The following is an 8,833-nucleotide window of genomic DNA, read 5'->3' as shown; positions in this document are numbered from 1 at the left end:
ATCTTGCTCAGACAATTGGGTATCTACATGGAAAAAATAAAAACAACCCATATGTCACCTACACACAAATATCAGTTCTGGGTGGATTATAGATCTGTGTGGAAGAGGCGAATTGATAAGGCTTCTAGAAAATAATAAAAGAAAATGTCTCCATGACTTTGGGCTAGAGAAGGATTTTTTTAATAGAACACAAGAAGCTGTAACTATAAAGGAAAATATTGACCAAGCAGACTATTTTAAGAACTGTTAATCTTATGACACAATTGAGGGAGCAAAGAGACAAGCCACAGCGTAGAAGTAAATATTTGCAACACAAATAACCAAGAAAAGGTCTGTGTGTCCAGAATATCCAAAGAGACTCTGTCAATCAATAAGGCAGACAACCTGATACAAACACAGGCAAAAAATCTATTCAGGAGGACATCTAAATGGCTAACATAGGGGCCCCTGGGTGCCTCAGTCAGTTAAGCATTTAACTCTTGATTTCAGCTCAGGTCATGATCTCAGGGTCATGAGTTCAAGCCCTGTGATGGGCTCCGAGGTCAGCACAGACTCTGCTTGAGATTCTCTCTCTCCCTCTCGCTCTGCCCCTACCCCCACTATCGGGCTCTCTAAAATAAAAAAATAAATCCTTTAAAAAATGGCCAACATAGTATGTTTTTGCTCAACGTCACTGAAGACTACATTAAAATACCAGTCACCTACCAAAAAGCTAAAATTAGAAAGATTGGCAAGATGGGGTATTGGTGTGAATGTGAAGATCTGAGCAAATGGAAAAACATTTGTTCTTAGATAGGACAACTCAACGTGACAAAAATGACAATTCCAAGTTAATTTATAAATTAAAGGATTGGGGTGCCTGGGTGGCTCAGTTGTTAAGCGTCTGCCTTCGGCTCAGGTCATGATCCCAGGGTCCTAGGATTGAGCCCCGCATCGGGCTCCCTGCTCCGCGGGAAGCCTGCTACTCCCTCTCCCACTCCCCCTGCTTGTGTTCCCTCTCTCGCTGTGTCTCTCTCTGTCAAAAAATAAATAAAATTTTTTTTTAAAGTGTTTAAATTAAAGGATCTCGATTGAAAAACACAAACAGGCTTTTTTTTTCTGATGCTAGATAAGTTGATCTAGTTGATATGGAAAAATAAGTAAGAATAGGCATTTTATTTTTTTTTTAATATTTTACTTATTTTTTGACAGAGAGAGAGAGACAGCGAGAGAGGGAACACAAGCAGGGGGAGTGGGAGAGGGTTGAAGCAGGCTTCCCGTGGAGCAGGGAACCTGACGTGGGGCTTGATCCCATGACCCTGGGATCATGACCTGAGCCGAAGGCAGACGCTTAACGACTGAGCCACCCAGGTGCCCCTTATTTTATTTATTTTTATTAAATATTTTATTAAGTAATCTCTATACTCAGCGTGGGCTTGAACTCACAACCCTGAGATCAAGAGTCTCGGGCACTCCACCGACTGAGCTAGTCGGGTGCCCCAAGAATAGGTATTTCCTTTTTTCTTTTCTTTTTTTTAAGATTTTATTTATTTAATTGAGAGAAAGAGAGACTGAGAGAAAGCATGAGCAGGGAGGAGAGGGACAAGTAGGCTCCCCACTGAGCAGGGAGCCTGACGCGGGACTTGATCCGAGAACCAGAGGATCATGACCTGAGCCAAAGCAGACACGTATCCGACTAAGCCACCCAGGTGTCCCAAGAGTAGGTGTTTTCTTTTTTTTTTTTTAAGATTTTATTTATTTGACAGAGAGAGACACAGCAAGAGAGGGAACACAAGCAGGGGGAGTGGGAGAGGGAGAAGCAGGCTTCCTGCCGAGCAGAGAGCCTGATGCGGGGCTGGATCCCAGGACTCTGGGATCATGACCTGAGCCGAAGGCAGACACTTAACAACCGAGCCACCCAAGCGCCCCATAAGAATTCCAGCTGCCCTGAGACCATCCTGCTGAGGGGAAACCCAAGCTAGCCATTCGGAGAGGCCACACAAGATGATGCCTGGCAGGCCCTCGGTCGAGCTAGCCACTTGGCCATGCCCCAGACTAACGAGTGAAAAGCCCTCTTGTATATTCCAGGGCCAGAAAACACCAAGTGCAGGACAGATCTGGTTTCAGAATCATGAAAAATAACAGATTGTTTTAAGCTACTAAATTTTGGAGCTATACACCAATAGAAAGCAACCTCCATGATACATTGTTGAAAAGGCACAGAACAGGAGCGCCTGGCTAGCTCACTTGGTAGTGTGTGCGACTCTTGACCTTGGGGTTGTAAGTTTGAGCTCCACATGGGGTGTCCAGATTACTTAAAAATAAAACTAAAAAGAAAAAGAAAAGGCACGGAACAATGTATACAGTAAGATATCTTTCATGTGAGGGAGGAAGGGAGATATGAATGTGTGTGTGTGTGTGTGTGTCTTTATATGTGCAAAACAGAGATGGATTAAAAAAATGCACAAATAAAAAAAAACCAGATTCAATGCAGTTCCTGGCAAAATCTCAAAAGGGCTTTCTCATAGAGCTTGATAAGCGAATCTTAAAATTTACATGGCAAAACAAAGGCCAAGAATATTCAGGCACTCTTGAAAAGGTACAAGGGAGGGAATTTGCCTACCAGATATCAAGACTTATTATAATGTTATGGTAATTAACATAGTACAGTACTGGCAAAGGGACAGACAAACAGATCAGTGGAACTAAATAGAAAGCCCAAAGACAGGACTGTAAATGGGTGGTTGAGCCCATAGGAGGTGAGGAAGGCGTTCAGAGGACATATCTCTTGAAACATACATACTGAAATGTTTACATGTGCAAACATATGATTTGTTTGAAAATAAGGATGTGGAGGGCACCTGGGTGGCTCAGTTGGTTAAGTGTCTGCCTTCGGCTCAGGTCATGATCTCAGGGTCCTGGGATCGAGCCCCGCATTGAGCTCCTTGCTCAGCGGGGAGCCTGCTTCTCCCTCTGCCTGCAGCTCCCCCTGCTTGTGCTCTCCCTCTGACAAATAAATAAATAAAATCTTAAAAAAAAAAAAAGATTTATTTACTTTGAGGGAGAGAGGTCATGGGGGAGGGGCAGAGGGAGAGAGAATCTTAGGCAGACTCCCCGCTGAGCACAGAGCCAGACATGGGGCTCAATCTCACCACCCCGAGGTCAGGACCTGAGATGAAACCAAGAGTCGCCGCTTAATTGACTGCACCACCCAGGCGCCCCGAAGCCTTCTAATTAAATCATCACTTCTACTTATTTGGAAAGCCTCCTTCAGACTTCATTTCTTCTGTAAAACAGGCATAATTGCTACCTTATGGGGTTACTGTGAAAATTACATGAAATTATCTAGGCTCCAGATGCACAGAATGGAAATCTTTCTTTTTCAAATTACATTAGACAACAGCGCCAGCACCTGGTGGGAATCTAATCTTACCTGGGGGGGGGGGAGAGGCTCCCCTTTCTGCATCATCATAAGACTCCCCCATGCTCCCACAGTCCCAAGAAGGTCACTGGAGATTAAAAACACCTAAGGGACACATCCACCAAATGCAATGTGTGGACTTTAGGTGGATCCTGAGCCAGATCAACGGACCATAAAAACACATTCTTGAGCAAACCAAGAAAATGTCAACAAGGATCGAATATGGGAAGATGCCAAGGTGTGATAATGGTATTGTGCTTGGGTTCCAAAAAACATGCTTATTTTTTAGAGATATAGCCTTAAATATGTGTGGCTAAAATGGGATCATGTCTAGGATTTGCAGTAACAAAATCCAGTGGTGGAAATGGAGAGGAGATGGTTACAGGGGTAGCTGGCTGGTAGGTCCGAGGGAGTTCATTGTTCTCCTGTTCTACTTTTAGGTACGTGTGAAATCTTCCATGGAGTGGAGAGGAGAACGGAGGGAGGGAAAGACTGAGGAGAGAAGATGCTGGGAACATTCCCTACCAGGTAGAGAAGAGCTTCCTTCTCTCAGAGCACAGCTCAGCTCTGCATGGGGATGTGGGCTGCCTCCTGCAAGACATAACGTCGCTAGCCCACGGGAGCTTCAGAGGACAATGGTTCCACACACCCTGCCACTTTTGCCCAGTCTTTTTTGGGGCCAAACCCACCCAAAGGACTGCTGTATCAGTCTGAGCAGGCTCAGGCCCCGGTCCCTCCTGGATCCCGCAAGCCCTGTACTTCTCAGTCCCAGGAAACCATGCATAAGAGGTGGGGCCACTTCCCTTTCTCGACCCCCTCAAAGACCACAGCAGTCCCTCGTCCCTCTTGAAATACACCAAACATTTCCGCCCCTTCAGGCACAGCCTGGCAGCCCTCCAGGAGCTCTGATCTGAAAACCAAAGAGCCTGGCCACCCCTCCCCCAGCCCCCTGCCCCCTTCCTCCCAGTAATTCCTGTTCTTCCCCCCAGCCAAATGCAGACAAGACTTCTTGCTCTAGAAGTGCCATGATAAACGTGAAGTGCTACGGGTCTCCATGCTACCAGTAAGGGGAGCCTCCAGGGGGTCACCAGTACTGAATGGCAGCCATCCCTTTCCTCCAAGAGCTCCTCGAGCATCCACCAGCTCTTACTGCCCCCTTGTAGTCACTTGCTTCCCATCGCTGTTCTCGCCAGATTTGCACCCCCCCACCGCCCTAGGTGACAAAATTGCGACCCCCGCCCCCCGCAAACCTTACATTGGGCCAGTCTTCAGAGGGGCAGGCATTTGGCTCCATAGTGAGAAAACTTCGTTCATACATGAGTATCTTCCCATTTCTTTGCTCTTTAAAAACTTTATTGGTTGACTTTTTTTTTTTTTTTAAGATTTATTTGAGAGAGAGCACGAGCAGGAGGGGCAGAGGGAGAGGGAAAGACAATCTCAGGCAGACTCCGCAGAGCAAGGAGCCCCACGCCGGGCTCGACCTCAGGACCCCCGAGATCAGACCTAAACCGGAACCAAGAGCCCACCGAGTGTGCCCCCCCAGGTGCCCCTGAAATTTCTCAAAGTTGGGGACAAAGAAACCTTGCGAGGTGGCGATGGGGAAAGGGGTCGGGATAAATGCTCCCTGCTTCTATATAGGTGACGGAAGCTCTAATTCCTATAAAAATACCCCCAGAGGGCACTGCGCTTGCTCCTAGTGGGGTGTGACTGCATCTAACTCCCACGCACCTTTTTTGGGGGCCCCGGTCGCTCTCGATGAACTTAGCCTCTGGTCACAGCAGAACAGCGTTTGGAGGCACAGTGTGGACTGGGGCAGGCCACATGACCCTCATGTTTGCTGCCTCCACTTCAGGGGTGCGGAGGGTGAGGTTCTAGATCCCAAGGTGAGGAGGGCACAGGCAAACGATCTGATGAAACCAGTTGGTGGCTGGACCACTGCTTTCTCTTTTTCTAAGATTTTATTTATTTATTTGAGAGAGAGTGCCCATGAGCAGGGGAGGCAGGCAGAGGGAGAGGGAGAAGCCGACTCCCCACTGAGCGGGGAGCTGGACTCGGGACTCGATCCCAGGACCTTGAGATCATGACCTGAGCGAAAGGCAGACGCTTAACCAACTGAGCCACCCAGGCGCCCCTGGCCCAATGCTTTCCAGCCGGTGTGGTCCTGTTCTCAGCACCCGAGAGAGCGGATCTGTCCCCAGCTGCTCCAGATGTCTTACACCTGAGCAGACAGCACCAAAACAGAGTGGATCCTTCCACCTTAGTCCCAGAGTCTAGAAACCACTTCCTCTGCCTCATCGCTGTAGCATAAAGCACCGGACAGTTAGGTGGGTGTTTTTTTGTTGTTGTTTTTTGTTGTTTTTAAATGTATTGCAATGCAAGTGCCAACTTAAGCTCTTGATTAAGCTTTTGATTGCAGAGGCAGGCACATCAAAGACTGCTATCTTGAGTAAACCCATTACCAGCCTCGTGACTTGGTACTGAGCTGGGCTGAGTCCGGGCAGATCCTTTTACAGACCTTTGATCTGGCCCCTTGTTTTTCTTCCCAAGCTGAGCTCTAATTCCCCTTCTTGGGTTTTACGTTCACCAACAAAGAGTAAGCCCAAGAAACCGAGGCCCCTACCCTTGACCTCAAGAGCAGCAGAGCCCCAGGTTCTCCCTCTACCTGTAACCTTGAGGGTGTGGCCCCAGGCATGGCGTGCACCCTCCAGGACTGGTAATAAACCCGGTTTTCTTTTTTCAAAGTTTCCTGAGTTTTGCTGAGGTGTGTCTTACAGTCCTATCAGGAACCACAAGGCCCTCATTCTATAGGGGCAGGAGGAAGGGACATGCTGTACTCCCTCTGCCATAGTCCCTTCGGCTCAGGGCCTTTGTGAGATCACTCAGTGTCTTCTATGATCTGGCCCATTGGGTCTCCAAACCGAGGCTGTTCGGGCACCTGGCTAGCTCAACTGGTAGACCGTGTGACTCCCGATCTTGGGGTTGTGAGTATCGGGCCCCATGGAGGACAGAGAGATTACTTTAAAAATAATAAGATTTTAAAAAACAAACACGCAGGGCACCTGGGTGGCTCAGTCGGTTAAGCATCTGCCTTTGGCTCAGGTCATGATCCCGGGGTCCTGGGATCGAAGCCCACATCAAGCTCCCTGCTCAGTGGGGAGCCTGCTTCTCCCTCTCCCTCTATTGCTCCCCCTGCTTGTGTTCACTCTCTCGCTGTCTCTCTCTCTCTGTCAAATAAATAAATAAATAATCTTAAAAAATAAAAACAACAACACTGAGGCTGTTCACCATGTATTTCCAGCCTTCCACCTTCCAGCGTGCGGCAGGATTACACTTCCTGTCCCTGTGGTCAAGTGGGCCATTCGTGGCGGGAGCAGGAGTAAAATATGTCACTCCCTGCCACAACTCCAAGCCCCCCACCAAACCACAATCGATGTTTAGTGTAAGTGAGAAACTGGTGTTGTTACAGGGCATGAAGTCTTTGGGACTGTTTGTTATCACAGCATACCTTGACAATCCCAACTAATGCACTTCTATAGCCCTAAAAGTTTTAAAAACTGTGTGTATTGGGGTGCCTGGGTGGTTCAGTAGAATAAGCTTCTGATTTTGGCTCAGGTCATGATCCTGGGGTCCTGGGATCGAGTCCCACATTGGGCTTCCCACTTAATGGGGAGTCTGCTTCTCCCTCTCCCCCCGGATCATGCTCTCTCTCTCTGTCTCTCTCTCAAATAAATAAGATAAAATCTTTAAAAGAAAGAAAGAAAGAAAAACTGTGTGTACCCTCTTGCACGTTTTTAAGATGACATCTAAAATAATCACTAAATAAATTTTTGCAAAGGGATAGAATTTCCCACCTTTGTAAATACTAATATTTAACATAAAAAACTGTTAACGTCAGTCTTCTAAATGTATCCAGTGGAATCTAAATATCATGGGACACCTGGGTGGCTCAGTTGGCTAAGTGACCGACTCTTGATTTTGGCTCAGGTCATGATCTTGGGGTCGTGAGATTGAACCCCGAGTCGGGCCCACTGCGGGGTGTGGAGCCTGCTTAAGAGTCTCTCTGTCCCAGGGCGCCTGGGTGGCTCAGTCACTGGGCGTCTGCCTTTGGCTCGGGTCATGATCCCAGGGACCTGGGATCGAGCCCCGCATTGGGCCCCGTGCTCCGCAGGAAGCCTGCTTCTCCCTCTCTGCCTGCTTGTGTTCCTGCTTTCGCTGTCTCTGTCAAATAAATAAATAAAATCTTTTTTTAATTTATTTGACAGAGAGAGAAACAGTGAGAGAGGGAACACAAGCAGAGGGAGTGGGAGAGGGAGAAGCAGGCTTCCCGCGGAGCAGGGAGCCCGATGCAGGACTTGATCCCAGGCCCCTGGGATCATGACCTGAGCCGAAGGCAGATGCTTAACCAACTGAGCCACCCAGGCATCCCAAGACCATGTGATTCTTGATCTCGGGGTTGTGAGTTTGAGCCCCACGTTCGGTATAGAGATTACTTAAATAAATAAACTTAAAAAAAAGAAATATGGAAATAGCATCTGTCAGTTTCAGCCAATGTGTCCTGAAAAGGCTGGTATTCCCAGAGACCATGCACATTGCTCAGCATCACTAACCTCCTCCACTGTACCTGCTTTCGAGGCTTGTCCCCCCAACTAAGGATAATTCTTTGCATGAGCGCTGAGAACACAGGAGCTGCCTCCCAGGGATGTGTGTTTCCTACCTGTGATCTTTGCTTTGCTCCTAGGGAATTCCTTCGAGAGCAATGCATTTCTAGACAAAAGGAGAGGGGAGTAAGACAGTAGATCTTAAAAGCTCTCATCACAAGAAAAATATGTTCGTTAACTATGTATGCGGTGGCCATTACCTAGATTTTTTGTGCTGATCATTTCGTAAGATAGAAAAATATCAAATCATTATGTTGTACACCTGAAACTAATATAATGTTATAGGTTAATTATACCTCAATTTTTAAAAAAGGAAAAAAGGAGAGGTTGAAAAGGGAAAGCAGGGGCGCCTTGGGTGGCTCAGTGGGTTAAGCGACTGCCTTCAGCTCAGGTCATGGGATCGTACCCCACATGGGCTCCCTGCTCAGCAGGGAGTCTGCTTCTCCCTCTCCCTCTGCTACTCCCCCTGGTTGTGTGCGCTCTCTCTCTCAAATAAATAAAATCTTTAAAGAAAAAGGATTTTTTTCAGATTCCATGTATTAGTCAATAAAGTAGTAAAACCTATTTTCTGGTTTCCCCAGCCCCCACTCTTGGAAAGACACTGTGCATCCCAGAAGTTTGTGTACCCTTGATTTGAAGACATCTGAGCATGTCTACGGGGCCTGGGGACTAAACAAGTTTACAAAATCCTTCCCATTTTCAATCCTGTCGGCTCTCAGCTCTGAGCTGGAGTAAAAGGTTTGGATTCCAGCAGCAAGACCAAGGCAAAAAAAAA

The sequence above is a fragment of the Eumetopias jubatus genome, unplaced genomic scaffold (genome assembly GCF_037043125.1).
Source record: "Eumetopias jubatus isolate StellerSeaLion01/CBP00866 unplaced genomic scaffold, mEumJub1_p1.0 scaffold_5, whole genome shotgun sequence".
Lineage (NCBI taxonomy): Eukaryota > Metazoa > Chordata > Mammalia > Carnivora > Otariidae > Eumetopias > Eumetopias jubatus.
Note: the sequence above shows the minus strand (reverse complement) of the source record.